The sequence below is a fragment of the Chionomys nivalis genome, chromosome 17 (assembly GCF_950005125.1).
Source record: "Chionomys nivalis chromosome 17, mChiNiv1.1, whole genome shotgun sequence".
Taxonomy (NCBI): domain Eukaryota; kingdom Metazoa; phylum Chordata; class Mammalia; order Rodentia; family Cricetidae; genus Chionomys; species Chionomys nivalis.
The window spans coordinates 22,635,169-22,659,810 of record NC_080102.1 but is presented as its reverse complement, the minus strand read 5'-3'; positions in this window follow the sequence as shown (position 1 = coordinate 22,659,810).

Genomic DNA, 24,642 nt, shown 5'->3' with positions numbered 1-24,642 from the left:
TCCAGATGTGCAGCTCAGCACAGGTATGAAATATACCCCACAGCACTCTATTTATGCCAGCAGTGATGTTGCCATTGGAAAATTACATCATGATTCATTTTGTCTGCAGTTAGACAACAATGACAATGGGAGAAGTAGTCAAGAAGAACTATAAAAACACCAGGGCCTGTGGATTGTCTTCCTGTCTGTGTTCATTCTTCTAGAACATGCAAAACTTCCTACGTTCCTAAAGAATGAGTTCAAATAAATAACAAATGATAGAGACACAATAAACTGTCTTTAAACTGCTAAGGAAAGGAATTTTTCTAAGGGCTGGAGAGATAACTTGGTGGACAAGAACTTTTGTTGTGCATACATAAGGAACTGCCTTCAGAACACTAACAAACATAAGAAGTAGGCTATGTATACCTACTTGTCTCTAACCCCAGTATGTGGGATCCAGATATAAAACAACTTCTGGGATTTTCTGACTGACAGCCAGCCTAGTTCCAAATTCAATAAGACATCATGGTCCAAAGAAAAAGTATAGAGCGATACAGGAGGAAACTTAATGTCTTCTTCTTGTCTCTGCATGTAACCATGCACCATGTACATACACCACACACACATGCACACACACACACATCATAAAATGGAGATGTGGATTCTTAATAAAGTGTTTGGGCCTTACAAATGTTTAATTAAGGGCAAGAAGCAGAGGACAGCACCAATCACACTACACAGAATGGAATGCTTTCTGGTATGGCAATAGTTCTTCCCCGGGGGTAGGAGAGAGGGATATTTTATCCCCAAGGAACACAGGGCAGCGACCTGGACAAATGGGGATGGCACTGCTCACGTAAGGGGACACGAATGGCTAAAAAGTTGAGGTCATGCATGTTTCTAAGTATCCTAAAGCACACAGAATATTCTCCACATAAAAGAATTTCCTGAATAAAAGTATTAGTAATATGGACTCTGAGAAACACTTCTCACAAAACAAACTCAAGTGAAATTTTGATCTCAACTTTGGGTTGTGAGGCTTGGGAAAAATTTTTTCTTGCCCATCTGTGCCTCTATTTCCTAGTACATAAAATGAAGAAAACAAGGACTACCCTAAAGAGATTGCCCAGTGTTGGCTTATGCTTAATAAATATCTGGGACAGTTCTATGAGACCCAGAGAATAATCCTGTAGTTGGTAAGGATTATTTAACTCTGTCTCCCATCCATGAACAAAGGTTCCTTACTAGTAGCAATGCTGCCAGATGTCTATTCATCTTGTTTTCTGACTTCTTTGGGAGGCTAAAATCAAATTTAGATACTCTAATAGTTAGATATTATTCTCTATAATTATGTTTAAGGTACCTGCTCATAATTCCCACTCATTTATTTTTAAGGGTTTTCTCTGAAATGGGATGTCAGAAGTCACATTATTGTTTCACAATGTAGTTCTTCAGTGTCAGCAAGTCCCAGCATCTGAGAGCAGATAAGGATGATTTCTGGGCAATTGTCATAAACTATCATATCAGGAGAGAGTCATGACGATTCCACATGTGTATTATGATAACACCTACCGTGAGCTAATGAAAGCTGCAGGATCTTAACTAATGGCTTGTAAGTGAAATTACAAGTGGGTGTTTCTTTCTGCTTTTACTTTTGTTTCAAAGTGAAATTTAATATTAAAGATTAGAAAAAAGGGAGGGGCTAGTTTGAAGGACTGAGTGAGGTCCATAGCACATATAGATTATCTCTGCTTTAATCCATGAAGTTGGGACCTTTATGTTTTTGTTTTTCTTTTCTGGAACAGGGAAAAGGAGAATAGAGTACTCCTTAGTCTTTAATGCATATTCTTTTAAGATCATCCACAGTTGGTGCTAAAGTCTTCCCATGAGGTGTCTGAACCCAAATCACATGATAAAAAAAATGTAGATCTAAAAACTGTAAAGTCAAAATGTCCCTATGATGATAACTACACAGTAAATACCTTTCATCCATAAATGGCAGCATTTCTCAATAATTCTGAACAAACTGCTCATTTATGCACTGAAAGTAAAGAAAAATATCATATGTACTATCTGTACCTCAGCTTTAATCTATTCCATTATCAAGGAGTTGGTCTGTTGTTTCTAGCAAAATTTCTTCCTTTAGCCTCATCATGTTTCTTAGCTTATATAACATCTACTTTTAATTGCTTAGAGTTTTGGTTTCTTGCAAGAGTGTGTATAGTTTCTCCATCACCATTTGTCCTCATTAGGAATAGCTGAATCACCAAGAAAAGATACTGCTCATGTCACATAGCAAATAATCCAAAGAAGTCCATAGTATACAAGTGGTAAAAGTTCTGTCTTCACTTTCTCCTTGTCCTCCATCTCCTCTTGAGAAAGGAGCCTATCCCGTGTAGTGGGCTAGTCATTCCTATGTTGAATCCTGTTTTCCAGTCATATGTTTTGTGTATACACTTTCACAGGTACCTACTGGATTTATTGACTCATAATTATTAAGTCGTGCTGCTGAGACGTTACAGACTAGATACATGGTAAAGGGAAGGGCTATCCCTTCTCTTATGGAACCAGTGTGCACGAAGATGAAATCACTAGCATGAGGTACTTTCACTTCTCCAGTGGGAGCAGGAATTCTAAGTCCTGAGAGCTTCAGGGCATCCCAATCTCAGGGTGAAGACTGCTGATATTTTTCCTTTTCAGAAATAAGAAGGGCAAAGAAAAACATCCTGAAACTACAATACAGGAGATTTTAAACTATTTTTAAAGGAAGCAATAACTATATTTTAACAAAGTTTCTAGTGCAGATAATTGTACACTAGTTTTTGAAAAGAACCTAGAAGTGTTCCAGCTCGCCTACCAGATGTGTTAAGATATATGAGGAGGTGTGTGTTCCTTGAGGTTTATAAACAGATGTGGGATATCTGTAGTACAAGAATTGGGTTTTAGTTACAGCAACAGATCAGAAAGAGTCAGATGACACTTGCGCCCACAAACAACAAAGATGGAGCTCAAGTAGAATAGCCTGAGCCCCTCAAAACCACATGTGTAGGTAGTGGCACGTTTAAGGTCACCCAGACTATTGCAGTGCCGATGTGTGGATCACCACGAGACACCAACTTTGCGAAGAAAAGTTTCACTGTGACAACTAGGGAGACCAAAGACTAGTTGAAGCCTCTTAAGGAACTTTTCAAATATCGCCTCAGAATCCTTTGCCCTCATTTTTTTTGGAAGATGCCACGATTCAGTTCACAGCAGAAAGAACTTAAAAAGATTGCTTTGCTTTCATCCTTGATGGCAAGCAATCAGAAACCACCTGACTTTCACAGGCTGTGCAACTATGTCTCGAATGTCCTGACTTTAGCAGAGCAAGGACATACAATGGGAGAGAATAGTAAGGCTAACTGGGACTCAGTGGCTTCATCTTGTACGTCTTTTATTGGAGTTTGCTGGGCAAAAGAGGAAATGAGTTGTGTGTCACATGGGGTAATGCTAACTCCTTGGCTATCTGTTCACGGGTCAGGCACTGCTTTGGGGTCCTCATTTCACCTTTTTAAAGCACAAGTTGAGCAAGAAGCCTTAGGTCTATTTCAGGATCTGTGCAATCCTGTGACTCTCTCAGGCAAGGCCCTAGGGTGGGATTCTAAATCTAGCCCACCTCTGTCACTTAACTATCTGTGGCTAAGATCACTGGTGTGTCAGCTTGAGAGCCATTTCTCACACTCTGAGTTTCTTTCCAGGAAGTTCTTTTCTGTTAAGAAGGCCCTCGTTCTTTTGTCCCATTCTGACACGTTTCACCTATTAAGAGAATTCAATTAGTCTCAGAAAGAGAAGTATCATGTTTTCTGGAATTTGGGGTCCTATTATTTATAGATGCATAAAATTGGAAATGTACAGATGACATGGAAGTAAAGACAAAGTCTCTGGAGTGGAATGAAAACTAACAAAAAGTGAAGGGAGGGGGGAAGAAAAAGAAAAGAAGTGGGGCATAGGGAAGTACGCACAAAGTGCATTGTGTATTTGCATGACAGTAGCCGTAAGCAACCTTATATGAAGAAACACTGACCATCTGATCTTCTCTAGGCCCCGTGGCCCCTCTCATTTGCATGGTGCCTTAATTTGCTGCCATAGTTCCCTCTTCGACTTAGTGAGTCTTGGTATCTGAACTGTATGTCAAAGCAGAGAAGGCTCTTTGAGTAAGAAAGATGGAATGCCTCTTAAAGGAAGTGCTTCACAAGACTCTCAATCTAAACAACTGCAGGCTAGAGATGAGCGGGAATCATCGCATATTAGGAGAATGAATTTTTTTCTATTCAATCATTATTATATGCAATTATTAAGTGCCTCTAGTATACTCAACACCTCACTAAGAACATTACATGTATTTATGTAATCAATTGGATTAAAAACACTCAATACTTTCTATAAATCTGTAAATGTATCTGTTTTATTTCTGATACTTATTTCTTTCCAGGTGGGTGAGTAGAAAAAGCCCTGATTATGAAGCTCACAATGATCCTGGAAGAAACGTTCATGATCAAGAGAGTATACCACTACAACCTGCTTTAAATTTCTCCATAACGCCTTCTTCCCTTTAAAAATTTTAAATCAAACTTGAATTTTAGTATACAATTCCATGAGCTTTAAAAATATATGTATCTATACATATATAATATATGTACATATTTATATAATTACATATATGCATAAATTACCTTTTCCTCAATTGTTTATATTGTCCTTTATGCTAGCAACTTACTTCATAGTACTACAAAATATTTAAAATAGAGGAAAAAGCTATAATATATTTTCAGTATAAGAAATACTGAAACAGCAAAATATGTTTATTATCAGATTGAAGTTATTTTTCTATCTATTTTATTTTGCTATATGAAAATGATACACTTAAAGATTATTTTATGTGTAGTACAAGGTACAGTGCTTTCCATTTTTAAGGAAAGAAGAGATAGTGAAAGAGAGAGATGATATAGCTAGGTGAGTAGAGATGAAAATAGATGCTTGATAGGTGATAGCTATTTCTTCTTTTCATAACAATAAATCGGATAGTTCACATCTAATAACAAAACAAAGTATTTGAATCAACAACTTATGGAATTAAAACAAGAAATGGGGACCTAGAATGATGTCTTAATAGATAAAGTGTTTACCTTGCAAGAAAAAGGACTTGCGTTCAATCCCCAGAGCACACTAAAAGAATAGGATAAATATGATGACTTATAACCCCAGCGAGGCAGACACAAACTGATTCCTGGAGGTCGTTGGCAAACCACTCTAGCCTATTTGGCAAATTCCGGCTCTATGAGATTCTGTTTCAAAAAACAAAGTGGATGGGTCCTGAAGAATATCACTTGAAGTTAACTTCTGATCTCCATACACATGTACACATGCATGCCTGCATCTACCCCCACAACGCACATGTATCTACATGTTTGTATATAGATGTATATCAACACAAAAAAATAGACAACTCAGTAAGCATGATTACAGATTTTAACATTGCCTAGTTAGCAATAATTAGACAAATTTTTACTAAAGCCAAGTGAGACTTATACAACATTAGCGTACTTGACAATATGCACATTTATGGACACACCATTCTATAAATGCATAATTTATATACTCAAAAAGTGGACATGCAAGATTGATTGTGTTATATCATAATTTCTTAATATACTACTTGTTGAAATAACTTATTTTCCTTGTTCAACTACCTGGAGTATAATTAACATTTTTCTGGAATGTCTTTTGATATGTTGGTTGATTCCCAATCTTCAAACAATTCTTTACCTACTCATCTGAAACCATTCTTTTATAAGATTCTCTTCCCTATTTTAGGTCCTCTGATTTTCAATATAAATTTTATACTACTGTGTGAATCTTATATAAAAATAACTACTGAAATTTGACTGAGATCATCAACGTATTGATCTGGGACATACTGGCATCATGATAGGTGTTCCAATCCGTGAGCACAGTGCCTCTGGTCATCTTTATATATAGCATTTCTGTTCTTATACTTATTTTGAATTTTAATTCCTTTTGCTATCTATTAATGAAGAACATTAGATTTAAACTATTTGTTATCTACTATCAACAGTGCTGCGCATCTATTTAGAATTGTTCAAAAGTTTGCTTGTAGCTTTCAATATCACATATTTTTATTATTTTCATTTTAGAGCAATAACTAGTATTCTGTATGGTTGCTATTTTAAACACTATGTTGTCTTGCTTTGTGATTAGGAATACGGTCTTCCTTGGTGAACGCTCATAGATCCTTGAAATACTCTAAAAAAAAGAAGCCAGTTCAGCTTGATGTCTTATGCTGTTTAAATGATCTATATATATTCTTCATTTTTTCCATATTTTATAGAAAAAGCAAAATACAAAACTCTAGATTTGTTTTTTTTAACAGCTGCCTGTTCTTAAGTGTTTGAATGCATTTTTTTCAAAACACACACATACTTTGTATTATACCTTGATAAATGTGAATATTTTATCTTCCTAAAACTATTTGCAGTGGTATCTTTGGGTGTGAAAGATGCTTTGTATGACATTGACATAGCAATTCAATGTTCTTGATGACTAATGTCTGTGTAGAATGCTTTTACATAATTAAAAATTTACTCGTGCCTCTGTTTAATAAATGTTGTTTGTTGACAAAAATATTTGAGCTGTGTCTGTGCCTTATGGAGTGTCTATTTAGACTACTTATATTTAATGTGTTCATAAATCTGGTTGGATTCAAAGCCAATATGCTGGGTTTCTTGTTTGTTTTTATTGTATTTGTTTCATTTATAATTTGCTCATTTTCTCCTTGTCACTGTATTCTTTGAGACAATTAATATTTAATATTTAAGTTCATGCTCTGTTGATTTTGTTCAAATATGCTACCCTGATTTTTAATAATGGTTGTTCTATACCTGACAATATAGACCTTATACTCATTACAGTCTCTTTATTATATTTAAAGACTAATATAACATTTAAAATATGAGCATATTATATAGTATATTTTTAATTTTTTATAAAGATCCTTTCTACTATCATCATAATACTACAAAGCATTTAAAATAGAAGAAAAAAACAAATATTTCTCCTCATATTTACCATTTCCAATGATAGTTATTGTTTTCTACAGAACTAGAATTTTATCTGGTGTCTCATTTATTCAATCTAAATTTTTAATTGTGTATATATGTGTGTTTGGTTTGGTTTATGGTATGTATATGTATATGTGTGTATTTGTGTGAGAGGGAGAAAGAGAGAGAGAAAGGAAGGGGAAGGGAAAGAGATGGAGATTTGTCATGTGTGTGTATGTTGTGCATGCGTATTTGTGGTACGTGTGTGGTGTGGTATGGTTTGTATGTGGGTATGTGGTGTGTGTATGTTTCTCTGTGTGTATGCACATGCATGCCTCTGTTGACTCTGGCATTTACAGTGCAGACAAATAGACAATGTATGATTTATGATATTTCTTCTGAGTTTGTGATGGCTGAGGAACAGCAATAATGAAATGCCTCATTTGTACTCCAGAGACATTTATTTCTTTGAAAACAAAGAAGCGTACTTCCTACTAGCTATTGGAGAGGAAGAACAAGAATTTAAGGGAAGTTTTCCCCCAAATCTTGTGGTACCTACTCAAAGTTAGCCATCTCTCTACTTTAGACAATGTTTTTGCAAGGTCTGACCATTTAATTACTCATGGTGATCTACCTTTAATTCTTCACCTATTAAGCTTAATCCAAGACCTTTTTTTTAGGTCTAGTTACATTGTTTTACTGAATAGCACTTTCTGTCACTCACAGTTGTCTCAGGTAAATGCTCTGTTTTCTATAATACTTACTGGACCATTTCAATACAGCCTCTTATATTGAGTGGCTTGTGTTTGTGCATTTTCATGTATTAGTTCAAAATACTTTGGGAATACTTTATTCTGCGGTATTGTCTCTTCCTCTTGCTATCACAATATATTGAGAAAGGCCGAGGGACTAACTGAGGCTGAGGGTAGGCTATAGAATTTCATATCATATGCATCTAAAATTTGGAAATAGTTTCTGGAATATTCTAATAATGTGGCTGGATTTTTTTTTCAGTCTTCAACCTGACAAATAATGGAAGTATTTCTTCCCTGAGACCTTTTCTCTGTAAACTTTCATTTTAAATATATAGAAATTTAGACACAGGTAGGTATAAAATTACTGTTTCTTCAAATCTGCTATTCTTCAAATTCAAATCTTACTCAAATTCTGCCTCAATCTTCCTAGTTAAATTCCACTAGTAATAAGTCATTTATTTAATTAGGCTGAATCTAGTCTCTAGTTCTCTTGAATTAGGCATCAAATCACTCATAGTTTTAAATATCTTTTGATATTACTTTGTGAAGCTTGTTTGGAGCCTTGTGTAATTATTTTTTTTTCCTTCTCTTGTTTCATCAGCTCCGAATCCTTTTGCGTTCTGTCTGTGTGGCAAAATTTTATTTGCAACTTCAAGTGTTTTGTTTACACTGCAAGTCTTCTTTTGGCAGATCATTGCCTTATGAAGTTGATATTTATTCAATCTCTTGGTTTATCAAAACCCATGTCTGTGAATTTCTCAATGTTCCCAGTATTGGGATCTCAGTACGTACACCACAGATGATGAATAAGTGCTCTTACCTGAAAGGAGAGCTGTTCCAAGGTTCTGTCCCCCCCACCATGACTCTTCCTCATTTGTAACCTAGCAAGAGAAAAGTTTCCATGGAGATAAAACAGAAAGGAGTCTGTCTGATCAATTTTGAGTTTTATAAATAGAAATTCACTTTGAATCTATACTGGTAGCCTGAGCTGCTTGCTTGTCAGGTTACAGGCAAGTAGGAAGTTATCTAGTGAATTTCCAGCATGAAATGTTTCCACTGGTCAATATAAAAGACATGTTTGGTTGCTTATATCGAAGGGAGTTTAAAATTTAGTTCGAAAATAAAACCTAATTTAGGAGAGAGGGTAATTAAAGGCTATGAGTTTGTAGAGCTAGTTTAATTAATGCCTATTGACTAGGTTAAATAAATATACAACCAAACAAATGAATAAAGTATAAGTCAATGAATAAACAAATGGAAGACTTAAATTTTATGAAATGCTTTAAAAATCTGACCAAGTAATTAATTTGAAGCTATTTAAATCACCTTTACATTCTTCTCAGTGGGAACTCAAATTTATCTCATTAAGTAAATGGGATAAGCCTTTCCAACAAAGATCCCTCTGAATAACAGTGGGCCAGGGCCAGACATTTAAAACTCCAAAAAGTGAATATGAAAGGTCTCTTTTAAAGGATTCTAATTCAGTTCTCCTCTTCTGGATTATTGCTAATATATTTCATCAACAGGCCTGCTTTCCCCAAGCTAACTTTAAATTCGGGGACAGACTGAATGACAAATGTGTTGGGACGTAGGTCTTTCTGCTAGTTGTATGTCTGTCGTCAGTTTCAGAGTCTTATCATTCTGAAAATTATTTGATACCGCCTCTTCACTGTTCCAGATAAATGAAATATTTGCTATGTTACACCAAGTAGACCTTTAACTTATCTATGTAAGTATACATCCCTCTATTGGCTAATGGACTCAAAAAATACATTTTAATTTCTGGAAGTAACATGAATGGCTAAGATAATAAGCATCTGTGGAGGCAGTTTGGAAGAATTTACTATGAATAATAAGACACAAACTGATGTTGAGCTAACTGCCCAGAAAGATTAGAGGGGTGGGGGAGGGAGGAAGAGAGAGAGAGAGAGAGAGAGAGAGAGAGAGAGAGAGAGAGAGAGAACAATGAGAAGAAATGTGACTGTTTTCCTCTAGACTAGCCTCTAATATGGAAAGACACATGAAAGAAGAGGATGAGGCAGAGGTATTGACTTGTCATTTCTTTTTTTTAAAATATATATTCTTAATAGATAATCTTACTTAAAAACAAAAATAAGAAACAAAAAACACTTGTGTTCTTACAAGCTTATTGATTGTTCTAGATACAGGGCAAGTGGACTCATGAGTAGTTAACCTTAGGTCACCAAACAACTCAGCCCCAGTGTTAGCATTAGCCGGAGCTAGGATTGAGGTAGAGTACCTCAGGAGGACTTGAGGCTAGCCACACAGAACAAGAGGACAAAAACATGCCCACTAGATCTTCTACATACAGATTTCTAGTCCCTTGAATCTATGACCTTTGCAGACAAATGGGTAAAAAGACAGCTTGTCCAGACTATTACTCTGACTAAAATGGCTCCCTTTCATCCTCAAATATCTAAACTGTCTTCTATTTAAATTCCTGGGTACAGCCACCCATACCACCACAAATGTTATGGTCACCCAAAAATTTGTCTGTGAATGTTTAGTCACCATTGCCCAAAGCTGGAAACAACACTACAGTCTGTGAACTGGTAGGTGGACAAAGAAATGTGGTAAATCAATGCAAGGAGCCAGATGTGGTGCCTGGCTTAATTTGGCAGTGTAGAGGCATGGATAAAATGATTGTAATCTCAAGGTCAGTTTAGGCTACTTAGTGAGACCTTATCTAGAAAAGCATAACAAAGAAAACCCTACTAACAAAGGAAGAAGCACTCACTGCAGGGCAACTCACAAACCCCACGACAATATATGTAGATTTCAAATGCATTATGCTAAACAAAAGAATCAGCCTTGAAAGGTTACATACAATATTATTCATTTTACATGATCTCTGGGAGCCTCCTGTTTCTAAGACCCCAGCATTTGGCTTACAAACACTTGCTGTTGTGCCCAAATTTTAACATGGGTGCTGGGGATTGAACTCAGGTCATCATGCTTACACAGCAAACATTTTACTGACTGAGCCATCTCCCAGTGCTGCAAATATCTTTGCTACCTAACTGAACAGAAGTCATGGATTCTATTTTTGTTTATTTCTGATGCTATGTGTAATCAAGTAATCAAGCAGAGAAAGGATATTCTAATGTTTTCCCGATTAATATAGATGTTTTTGCACAAGGAAAAGAGGTCAACATAGTAAAAAGAACAACTTTGATAGGAGCAGTTTGGCCTTCCAAGCCTCTTGACATTGTTCAAGACCCACACTCTTAGGTTACTTTCAGAACCATATAAACCTTCTTCACTCTCACATCCTTTCTTTTATTACTATTATTATTATATTACTTAAAAAAAAAAAAAAACAATCCAAATTCCCACTTGCTCCCCTCCTCCCACTTCCCTCCCATTCCCTCCACACACCCTCCCCTCTAATCCCCTTCAGTCTTAAGAAAGGGCAAGGCACCTTGCCCTGTGGAAAGTCCAAGGCCCTCCCCACTACATCCAGGTTGAGCAAGGTATAGATTCAAAGAGAATAGGATCCCAACAAGCCAGTACATGCAGTAGAGACAAACCTCAATATAAATCCGACCACACTGAACCTGATAGAGGAGAAAGTGGGAAGTAGCCTTCAATGCATGGGTATAGGAGACCACTTCCTAAATATAACTCCAGTAGCACAGACAATAAGAGCAACAAAAAATAAATGGGACCTCCTGAAACTGAGAAGCTTCTCTAAAGCAAAGGACATAGTCAATAAGACAAAAAGGCAACCTACTGAATGTGAGAAGATCTTCACCAACCCCACTTCAGACAAAGAAATATATATATTTCAAAGCATATAAAGAACTCAAGAAATTAGACATTAAAATTCTAAATAACCCAATTAAAAATGGTATACTGAACTAAACAGAGATATCACAGCAGAAGAATTTCAAATGGTCAAAAGATAATTAAGGGCATGTTCAACTTCCTTAGCTATCAGGGAACTGCAAATCAAAACAATTTTGAGATACCATCTTACACATGTCAGAATGGCTAAAATCAAAAACACTAATGATAGCTTATGCTAGAAAGATGCTAAACGGAACTTTAGCCAGTAAGGCACAACCACATGGCAATACACAGATTAATAGAAATGGGTTATATTAATATGTAAGAACTAGCAAATAAAAAGCTAGAGCTAATGGGCCAAGCAGTGATTTAAATAATACAGTTTCTGTGTGATGATTTCAATTCTGGGTGGCTGGGATGAACAAGTGGCTCTCTCCTCTTACAGGCTAGCTTTTTTAGTACCAGGGGCTCTATCTAGGCTATGGTGATAGAATTGCTAACAGCAGTCTTGCTTGGTTTGGAGATCTTCATTCTATACTATTATCAGCATACCAGGCAGGCTGTATAGACTAGGGTAATGGTGGCATAATTATTATGGGTGCATCCAACCTCTTTGAAGTGTGAACTTAAGGCCTGTTCCTTAAGAAGGAACCTTTGCTTGCTATCATAAGCCAAGGCAAAGCTTAAACATTTCTGGCAGGCTATTGCTATTGCTTTGTTAAATAGATGTGGTGTGCTTGTCAAGATGCCTTCTGTGCATTTGCATTTATACTCATATATTAATGCTGCTGTCAGACTCACAAGGAGAAAAGTCTTCTCTGTAGTGAGCACTGCTTACTACAGAGACTCACAATCTATCAAGGTATTGATATTAGGCAATTATTGATGTGACATAGTGACCCATTGTTCAGGCATAAATGGAAGAATATGATCAGATATCTATATCACTTTCTCCAAAGTTCAGTTAAGACCAGGAAATAGAGGAAGGACAGATAAAATAGCAAGTATGAGAAAGGCTAGAGTATATATATGTAGATGCTTCCTTTGAATTGCAAGATGCTGGAAGAAAGAGATAGGCTCTTAAGATTCAACAAGTTCACAAAACTCTAATACTTAAAGGGCCCCTTCCCAAGTTTAATTAAGTAGCAAACCATTATGATAGGAGAGGAGAGTCTTTTGTATGAATGCCTCTAAGTTGTACAGGGAAATTTAGTTTGTGTGAATTTTGTTAGTCATCACCATGCTGGAGTGAGATTTTCTGTGATGCAGCTGCCTGAAACTCCCATGCTCCTGCAACCCTTACCTATGCTTCTATTTTGAATGCCCTCTGTTGAGTGAGTAGACCCTTACTTGTGTCTTCCCATGAACACTTACAAAACAATAAGGAGAAATGCTTCAGACTTTATAAACATCTTGGCATGGCTAAACAGTGTTTTTAGAGACTTGGGAATTGAGATAATCTTAAATTGGAACTAAGTTCAATACAGGCAGAGGACAGAGAATGCTAAGACACACATGGGATAAAGAAATCTGAAATTTAAACATAACATAAGGTGACAGAATAGAGATATATAGTAGAGAATCACAGGATAAGCTGGGAGAGGTGAGACACTACCATCCCAAGTACTCTGAACTCCATCACTTGGGATAAGTGGTCATTACTTTTCAGCATCAGTGTCTAGAGATATGACCACCTTATTTTGGGGGAATAGGAGATTGTGATCCCAAGAAGCAAACAGAGAAGAAAACATTAAGAAGTGATTTCTCTGTGTTAGAGAATTTGCCAGTAGCATCTATCTGTTGGGAGCAGTGAGACCCCAGATCCTGAATTTCTTGTAATCCCCTGATCTGAGTGCCTACAGCTGCTCTGAGCACAAGACCTTCAGGAGTTCCTGATGACAGGAGAGTGGTTTCTGGTGGGTTTGGTTGGGGCGTGGCTATCTCTATATAATCTGCCCCTGAACACAATAAAGGGGGCATTCTTGGGGAATTCAAGGATGACCCATGTCGCTGTCTCTCTGTCTGTGTGTGTCTGTGTATTTTAACCTCCAGCCCCCTTGCCCGAAGCTCGCGTGCTCGGTGCGGGCATCTATCCAGTTACAAAGGCATTTTATTTGCTTAATTTCATTAACATACTCAAGTAACCAAAGAAAATTTGATGCTGGAAGTTTACTGGAAGAAGGACTAGACACTAAGGAGTATTTTTAAAGTTGTAGTGAGGACTAGAGATGGGTGCCTTTCAGAAGAGTAGTATAAGAAGAGAAGACAAAGTGACTATGTTGTACATTTTATACATTACAGGGGACACAGAAAGCACACGTAATTGGGTGTTGGTTTGTTGGATGTGGATATAGAAAATGGGTTAACAACAAACTCAAAATCTGTACAGGTTTAGGCAGTTGTAATATTTGTTTCTATAGCCACTTTTCTGAAATGTTTTTCAAATCTCACACATTTTATCTAATAACATTGTCTGGACACCCAAAGCAGAGGAAATCACCCTCAAGGTACAAAACAAAGGATTAGAGACTCAAGTCTTTATTGCGTCCCCTGTAAAAGAGTAAATGTATGAAAAAAGAACATAACTATCCATTTTCAGGTTCGCTTACAGATAGATGTATTATTTCTGGTATAGTGAAAGGATTAACTGCTAATAAGTTGTTTCGAGGACTTTGGGAGCACACAAATATGTAAGTGCAGAGCAAAGAACTGAATCAGATGGGAGACACCACCCAGACTCTTGGCAATCTAAAATTCACTTGGAAGCAATTAGCAGCTCAAGACTGATATCATAGAGGATCAAAGTGTTCACTGTGAAGTGTTTTGGAGAGCCGAGGCCACCAGTGACTTCACAGAAAACCACGTAGAGATTGTGAAACTCATTGCATTTTGCAACACTATACACATAGCCCAGCAATCATTCCTAATCCAGAGAAATCCCGCTGACATAAAAACAAAAAAGGCTCTTTCTTATGCTTCCAAGGACTTCTAGTATCGCATATTCTCCTTCCTCTCCCAGACCCAGCTTTTGGTGGTCTGCTCTCTATTTTGGGAACTTCTCTAACAGTTAGCATGGTTACTGAATTTAGTCATGCACATAGCCAGCCGCCTGCTTTAAAAGGAATCAAGAATGGAGACAAGGACTAAAGTTGGGGAGTAAAGGCAGACTTTAAATATACTCGCTCAACCTGTTTATAATAAATCTGATCAATTCCTAAAACCAAAGTGATGAAAGAAGAAATAAGTACAAAATCGTGATTGGCTAGGAACAGTAGAGGACTGGATAAGAGGCAGAGAGATCTCAGGAAAAGCTTTCTTGCCTTGAAAATTCTAATTAAGACTTTGTATTAATCTCTCCTATTGCAATCTGATCTCTTGTTTTATGGCCTTTATCAAAGTTTGTGGTTTTATTTTTATTAGTGGATAGAATTCTCAGCAACTAAAAAGATCATGACATACACGAGACAATAGCAAATAGTTTATGTGTGCCTGTATGTGAGTAAGTGCTTGGCTGTATTTAGAATAAGAGTGGCTCCTAAGGTACAATGGAAACTCAACGTTCAACGTGGAGTTCCATCTGTGTAAGAGGACAAGATGTATAGTTGACAAATCTGAACCTTAAGGGGAAAACCATAACAGAGACAAATGGAATGCTGGCTTCTATGTAAAGATCATGCTCCCAAGATCTCATTCTCTTGGGGAAATTCAGAATACTTTTGTTAGGAAATTCTGCATAGTGAGCCCTCATGTTCTTTTCCATTGACATCACACTCTGTCTCTCTCTTTTTAACCTCCAAGTGTGCACACACGTGCGCACGCACACACACACACACTAGACATTTTAGACATGATCTTCTACTACATTAGTTTACTATTGTTGCTATAGCAACCACCACAAACTGTGGTGAAAATAGCATAACTTGATTCTTTTGCTGCTAGAGTTCAGAAGCTCAACATTATTCTTATTGAACCAAATTGAAGGTGTTTAGAGCTTGATCCTTGTTTAAGGACCTAGGGATAATATATTATTTTACTTTTCTAGTGTCTAGAGACTGCCTGAATTCCTTGTTTCATTACCCCTCCGCCTTCCACTTCAAAGTCAGCCACATGCCATTTACAATCTCTCTATGGCTTTGACCTTGTCTTGGTCCCTCCCTCTTTTATGGATCATGTATGAGTTTACCCACTGGGGCCCCGCAGGACAATCTGTCTGTTTTTTAAAATCCCTATAATCAAGGCTGTAATAGGGAACTAGACTATGACCATCTTCAGAAGAGTTTTATTTTCCCTACCATGAGGAACATTAAGCTTGTTACAATTTCTATATCTTCTCTATATGATTTCTCTACCCATTCCCTTTCTTCCTAAGAGGAAAGACCCCTTCTCCTGGCTACCACCCCTTCTTGAAATCTTCTCTAATTACCTAATTTTACCTTAGAACATTAACTTCAATCCTTATCTCCATGGCAATATGTTAACTACTGAGTTTATTATAGCATGCATCTCATGGGATTCTTTTTTATTTTTGTCATTTATGTTCTTCCTGAATAAGGTGAGAGTTTATCTGGGCCAGAGTGTATATTCTTTTTGTTTGTTTGTTTGTTTGCTTTTTGTTTGTTTGTTTGTTTTTTCGAGACAGGGTTTCTCTGTGGTTTTGGAGCCTGTCCTGAAACTAGCTCTTGTAGACCAGGCTGGTCTCAAACTCACAGAGATCCTCCTGTCTCAGCCTCCCAAGTGCTGGGATTAAAGGCGTGCGCCACCACCGCCCGGCTTGTATATTCTATTCATTAGATTTTCATTGACAAAACCGAGGAGTTTCCATTGGTAAAGATGGTTGAAGTTGTGTTTAATGGAATTCACTGATGAAAGAATGATGTTTTCCATGAGAATAGCTTGCTTTCTTCCTTCTAAATCCAGTGCTACAGCAGCTATTAACTGAATGCTAAAAGGGCTGTGCTATTAGAACTCAGAATTCAGAAGGACCCTGAAAAAAGTATGTGATGGCAGAGCCCAGAGCTAAGAGTTCTAAATCAACAACTCTGGGTCTGGTTTAGATTCATCACGGGGAAAAGATATGTTCTCATGAAAACAGCTGTAAATCAAAACGATGTTCTTTGAAAAGAGAGGCCATGTCACTGCACTGGGTATAATTAACAAAAAATAGAAATGCCTCCATCAGCAAGCCTGGGAAGACCAGTTTTGTGAATGTGGATAAGTCAGAGTGAATAATAAGTACTTTCTTACTGCAGGAGAAAATTCAAGAAGATACAAAGATTCAGAAGCAATATTAAAATGCGTATCAATAAAGTGTTAATATTTTGTGGGTTTTTAAAAGTTCTTTGTATATTCTGTAATTTGTTCCTCAATCAGATATATAGCTAGCAAATGTTTCTTCCCGTCTATAAACTTTTGTTCCAGTTGCTGTGGCAAACACCATGACCAAAAGCAACTTAAGGGAGGAAAGTGTTCACTTGACTCACACTTCTGCAACACAGTCCTCCAGTGAGAAGAGTCAGGTCAGGAACTCAAGCAAGAATTTGATGGCGAAAATCATGGAGGAATGTTGCTTGATCATTTACTCAAAGACTCATGCTTAGCTAGTTTTCTTATAACGTTCCAACATCACCTTCCCAAGGAAGGATGCCACCCATAGTGGGCTGGAGCCCTTTACAGTAATTAATAATCAGGACAACGCCCCACAGATATGCTCAAAGGCCAGAGTGACCCAAGCAACACTTAATTGAAACTCCTCTCTCAAGTGACACTAGACACTGTCAATTTCATAATTAATGTTAAGTAGGACAGTTGCCTTTTTAATACATTGACAGCCTATTTCTTTCTTTTAAATTTCATAATTAAAAGATTACGAGTTTCTTTTGTCAACTGCTGGTCTTATTTCCTGGTGGTTACAGTCTCCTTGAGAAAATCCTTACGTAGACTTGTATGTTGATATGCCTTCTTTGCTTTTCCCCCAAGAGTGAAATACTTTACATCTGCAATATACAATATATAGATGCATGCAAAACTTAAAAACAAATTAATTCTAAAAATCTCTGAAGAAGGACTAGGGAGATGGTTCAGTGATTAAAGGGACTATCTCATCTTGTAGGAAACCTGGGTTCAGTTCCTGACATCTATATGAGAACTCACTACTGTGTCTAACTCCAGTTCCAGAGAATAACCAATGCCCTCTTTGGGTGACAACTTTCTTTGATGTAATTCTACGGAGATTTTTAAGCATTTTTATTACTTTCTGTGTATGGGTGTGGTGCCTGCATGTGTGTCTGTCCACCAGGTATGTGTCTGGTGCCTACTTTGGGTGACTATACTTCTCCACCTGTTGCTTCAATTTGGGGTTCATGAAGATACTTTGTTATCCAGTTTTGTTATAAATATTGCCTATGGTTTATGGTTTTATCATCATTCTTTCTTCTATACATTGATTCTGAGTTTTGAATTTATAGTGTAGTTCTTACTATTTTCTGTGAATCCCATGAGAAGTTTATATAATATTGACATTCTGTTATTAATTTATAACTTAATTTCACTCAATTTCAGTGACTGCCCTGTGTAATTTAAAACTGCCTTTATTTGGGACTATCTCTATGGTCTAGATATAGATAATATAGATAACTTTTAGCAGATACACTTTTTCTGTCTATAAACTTATTTGTTGCTCAGTGCAGTGGCCTATATTGGACAATGAACTTAATTGATGTATATTTTGGCACTTTAGCACATGACTGTTTCCCTATTTGAAGTATGTCTTTACTTTCTCTTTTGGACATCTCTCCAAGATTCTGGTTTTCTGTGTGTTTGTTACTAGGTGTAACACAGACAGTTGTTATTGTGCTCCATTGTAAGCAAATTGCCATTCCTTTGTCATCTGCAGGGCATTTCTGTTGAAAAGCCAGCACTTGGCATTACTTTTTAATACTTGTCGATGTATATTTTTCCTTCTTATAAATTTTGAAATTTCTTTCCAATTTTCCTCTCCTTTTGCCCTTTACTAATTGCATAGGTTTTATAGTTGTCTCTTGAATTTGTGGTTTGATATATTTCATCTGTTTTGAAAACCAGCCAAGATGTGGATTCCCACTGCTGACAAATACTATTTGTGTTTTTTTACTAGAGTCACCAATTATAGGTAAAGATTATCTTCTCATCCCATTTCCCACATCTTTTGTGATTTTATTTTCTACTCTGTTTCTCTTTTTTTATTTACTCACTTCGAAGTTTCACACAAATTTACTAATTTAATTTTTACTTAAATTTTCTTTCATGTTTATTCCTAATTTTTTCTATGGTCAACTTGAAAGATCATTGCATTTATATTTTAATTAATTCCTACTTTGGTTTACTGTATTTAACCTTTCATTTACCCTATTTTATGAGTTCTTAATGATATATGTTATAATGAATTTTTTTTACCTGGATATCTATTGGGGCTTCTAGTAACCAAAAAAAAAAAAAAAAAAAGATTATTACCCTTACATTTTTATTCTATTATTTTACTCAATTCTTTGTAAGTCTGTTTTTAATTATTTCAAGCTCTGTGTTTGCCATTAATCTTCCACTGTTCTTTTTTTCTCATATTCTCTTTTTCATTTTTAGTGCTATCTACCTGTTTGCCTGGTATTTTCATTGTAGATATCAAATGAAGTGCGTGTGAAGGATAGGGGCTCTGAGTTGTGTTATTTTATTACAAAGATTATTCAGTTGCCTTTCTGAATTGGTTAATAAAGTGTGAAGAATCATTTGGCAAAACTCTAAGTTGAGACTATTTTGAGCTTAGTTTTCAGTTAAATAAAGGCTGATCTATTTCTCACTGTCTGCTTTAATACATATAATCTTTCAGGGGTCTTAACAGAAAGTCTGGACTTCACTAAGGTCCCTATGTACCCTGAAAATTCACCTGTAGATTTTTTTCTAACTATCATGAAATATCTGAATTCACCTATGCTTTTATTTCCCTTTAATGTCTTAGTTGTTATTTAATAACTAGACCTTTGATTTCAAGCAACATAGTCATTAAGAAGTAATTGGTGTACTGACTTGGTAGAAATTTCAATGCACTTCTGCCCACACATTTCATTCAACTTCATTATATACAAGAGATGAAAACACTGGCCTTCCTTTCTTTCTGTGTAGATTCATAGACTAGCAAAATTAGGCGGAAGGGGATGCTGATGAAGGAGTATGGTTTTGATCCTTCCAGTACTAGCTTTGAGGCTGTTTTGTCAATACCTTCAATTTTATCAAAACATGAATTGAAGGCATGCTTTTAAAAAGAATCAAAAGCATGTTTAATTAAATTCCCCAGCACTTTAACCATGCTTTGATATGAATGTTGGTCTAAAACTAGCTGTCATTGATGGACGTTGTGTTTAAAAAGTATTTTTCTGTTTCCTTTATCCATATCAGGAATACTTGAGAACTCATCACGTATCCAACCCTAACATACGTGCATAGATAGCAAATACAAGTAATACTTTCTGACTCAAATACCTTATATCTTCCAATCAGTGACCACTATAATTGAAGATAACATTGAGGCCACCCACATCCTTTAAGACATTAACATTCTTTAAGACAAAACAATCAATAATCAAAATCACATAGCTTAAATATACCCTTAAGTTTTATAGTCTAGAGCAGTGGTTCTCTACCTTCCTAATGCTGTGACTCTTTAATACAGCTCCTAATGTTGTGGTGACCCCAGACCATAAAAGTATTTTCTTTGCTACTACATAACTGTAATTTCACTACTGTTATGAATCATAATGTAAACATCTGTGTTTTCTGATGGTCTTAGTCTTCCCCTTCTAAAAGATGATTCAATCCCACCACCACCAAAGGGGTCATGACCCAGAGGTTGAGAACCACTGTTTTAGATACCAATAGGTTTTGTCCCAAATTCTAACAGTTTGGTAGGATGTTTTTAGATTGAAGTGTTCTTTGAATGCATTTGATAACAAAAGAAAGATTCTCATGATTAATTTTTATTCAATGTTATATGTGTGGGTCATTAGAATGCCAAGTACATAGCACTTCCTGATAAAGTCCATTTATATCACAGAGATAATTAAGGTTTAAGAAGTAAAGTTTAAATATTATTTCTGAGTTCTGGCAGAGTTTAGAACTGACAAATTCTTATATTAGAGACAAAAAACTTGCATAAAATCTTGATTCAATTTTTACTTGGTTGCATAACACTGACAAGTACTAACCATATTTCTGGCATAATTTTTTTAGAGTTTTATGTGTATTGACTTATTTACTCCTTACAGTTTCATCAATAAGTTCTAACTTATTTCATGATTTTGGCAAAGTCTTATATGCCATAATGTGTGAAAGAAATCTTTAATCTAAAAATGTAATATGATGTTATTTCCAGCCCACCATACTGTTATGGCTATTGAGTGTGGGAATAAACTGGCATACAAAACACTGTGACATAGGGACCAGGTTTTTCAGTATGGGGCATAATTGCTGTGCCAAAAGAACTTAATGAGGGCTGGAATGGTAGAGCAAGAAACAGAATCAAGAAGAAAAGTAACTTCAGTCATAAGTTAAAAATATGAGAATGAAGAAAATATGTAGATGATGAAATAAAATGAGAATAATTAATGAAATACTGAGAAAGGTTACCTGAGAGGAATATACAAATTAAAATTAAAATCTAAGTATAGCAGAATTGATTTACCCTTAAGATGTGTTCATATAAATTACTTTACTCATACTTATCCCCTTTGGTATTATTTCTGTGTACTTTTCATATCCTGTTTGTGAGCCTTGTAAGGTTCAGGACAAGTCCTATTTTATTGATAATTCCTTAATATAGAGTGCAAGTATATACTAATTGGAGACACAGATGTGAGTTGTCATCTCTGTTTTTAATCAATTCTTATGATGTTGTCATGGTTTTAAATTGTGACATGAAGATGATGAGCTTTGAACAACCAAAATCCCAATGTAAATTGAATATTAAATGGCACTATGTAAGTTATACTACAAAACTTATTGCCAATGTATTTCCTATCAACACTATCATCATCACCTCATAGGCAAAATCTTCATTAGCCCGGTGCTAGTCTCTGAAACATATGGTGAATGTTTGCTGAAGCACAGTTTGAGGGGAAAGTAGATAAATTTGGCAATCCAACAGCATAAACTAGAAACAAATAAGAATCTAAACCATGCAAGGCCTTAAGAGCTCATCGTTAATATATAGTTCGTGACAAAAGGTCAGCAAAATTTTTCTAAATTTTAAATTCTGTCTGTGTGTATAATCTTTTGAGTGTAAATTTTGACTTAAATTGAACCCAAGTAAATATCTTGGGTCATGGGTGGAGTGGAGGTGTGTGTGCTAAATCTATTGAAAGAAGTCCTTGAATACTTTCTCTTTGTAAGAAAACCAGTGTTTCATTTAGTGAGAGCCATCAAGTGACCTTCCAGCCCAAAAGAGGAAAGAAATAATCTAACAACCTCCTCAATGAATTCTGCCCTGGATAACTCTTTGAAGTCTGCCCCTGCTGCAACTGTCCGCAGCTGTATTCATGCATTTCTGGAAGTAAATGTCAGCCACTGCTATAAGGGTGTTATTCACAGAGGAAATTACATCAGCCAAATTTAGGAAAGCTCATGACATTTCCTGTTCTTCTAGGGGAAATTTGTGTATGTTAGAAAGTTCTTAAGAATCAAGAATCACTTTTGTCTCAAAATAATATCTGTTCTTTGCTTGTTTTTGGCTTCTGATGTTTGAGGATAGAAACATCAGATTCAAGTGGGTGGGGGAGCAGATGCAGAAAGAAATTTAAGATTTAAAACCCATCCCATCCTAAGGCCTTATTCTGTTGTACATGGCCTGCTTGTGACGTGTGAAAGAGAAGAAAGTCCAGAAAGCTTACTACTTGGGTGGGTGGAGGAGAAAAAGAAAGAAGTCTGTTCAAATAGAATTGCATGCTCAAAATAAAATCAGAACAATAACAACAAAAAACCCTAAATTGCAAATACTATCAAGATTTAGTGCCATTTTTTAACTTATTTGCAAAAATGCAGTCTTTTTCTGCAAGCATCTGTGTTTAGATTTATATGTGCCTTTTGATGGTTTTGTAAAAATAAAAGGTCTAACCTAAAACGTGCTCTCACTTATGATAAAGGCAGTGAAGAGTATCAAACATAGAGACGACCAAGATGGAGACATTGAAGAGACAACAGATAACCCTTCATGGTCTTTCTTCTTTTGACCTTTGCACAATTTTTCATCATGAAGCTTGAAGAACTTTTGAAGCTCAGAAATTATTTGAGCTTTTTGTTTAGCATAATAAGAAGAAAAATATGACTTCCCATGATAAATATAAGGTGTGTAGATATGCCTCTATACATCTTCATGCCTATTATTATTATTATATGTATTTGGAAAAAAAGACTACACAGTGGTAAGTCTACTTATACAACCTTAAGTTCTGATTGAGTCTTAATCCTAAAAATACATTTTTAAATATCATCCGGCATGTGGATCATCCACCAGTGAGGTCAAAGGACAAGTAAAGCCAAGTGACTTATGCTAGTACTTTGTATCTCATCCTTATTTTTAAGAAGCAGCCCAGGTGATACTGATACAAGTGATCGGTTCTATCAGAACAAACTGGGAAACCATTTGATCGACAAAGAACATTCCATTAATAAACATCATTCATAAAATGTCAAATTGCTAGTATAAAAATTATGATTCATAAGAAGCTTATGTATATGAACAATGACTGTAGCTTTTCCAAAAGACATGGGGAAGTCAAGAACATTCTATAGCTGATATGTAGTGAAACAAGGTTTCCAATGCATGTTCTTGCTAGTTCTTTCTTGGCATCAGAATTTTTCTCTTTGGCTTAAATGTTACTCAGTTCTGAGAACCAGGGGCCTTATTTTTTCTTGAAACAAAAAGCTAATGCTTTATCTCTGTCTCATAAGTTCAGTTTGAGACTGATATTCAGCTGCACATCTGTATGCGGAACTATCCTACTAGAAATATGGAGTGAGAGGTCTTCCGGATACATCTTGTCCCATGATTGTCTCCTACCAATAGCCACGGGTGTGTGTGTGTGTGTGTGTGTGTGTGTGTGTGGTGTGTGTGTTGGTGCTTGCCTATGCAGGAACATTTGAAGATTAGACAGAGGTTTATACATCTATCCCTATCGCTTCTCCATCTTAGCTTTACAGGGTCTCTCACTGAATCTAGAACAGAATGACCAGACAGAGAACCCCTAGGAATCACCTCTTTCCAACTCCCCCACTCCCCAGCACTGAGATGGCAGACATATGCTCCCATGTCTAGCTCATGCTCAAAGTAGTATCCTATTTAATTTTTTTGTTTTAAGAGGACTCTGCATCTCTTTATTTAGTCTAAAAAATGTTGAATGATTTTCAGAAAAACATTTGGGGGGAGCTTCAATACAATGTACAGACAATGATTTTGTCCTATAAACCAACACTTCTTTGCTTATGGTTCTACTATCTTTAGAAAGTAGAAAGTTGATGCATTTTTCTCATCCTTTATATTGGTTTTCCATTCTTTATTTTACTGTGATGCTAAAATTAGACTCAGGGCATTGTAATTATGCTGTAATTACCATGATCATATTTTTTCTGTCATTGAAAATTAGCACTGAGTTTGATTTTTCTCCAAAACTACAGCAGCTGCTCTCTTTCTTCTGTTGCTCTGTAGATTAATACCAGAGCAAGCAGAAGTGTACAAGCCATCTTCCTGAGCTGGCAAGCGGTGTGCCAAACCCACTGTTTCATTGAAGTTAATTGTTTCCCAAAATTATCATTTTTATTGGTAATTGTATTTCAGAGGGCTTACATTGTCTCTAATTACACTGAAAGTTGTTGTATTCTTACCGTTTGGTAAGGAAACTTTTATCTAAGAAGAAAGAAAAAAAAAAAACAGCCTGAAAACTTGTTACAAATAAGACGTAAAAATAAAACTGGAGAAAAAA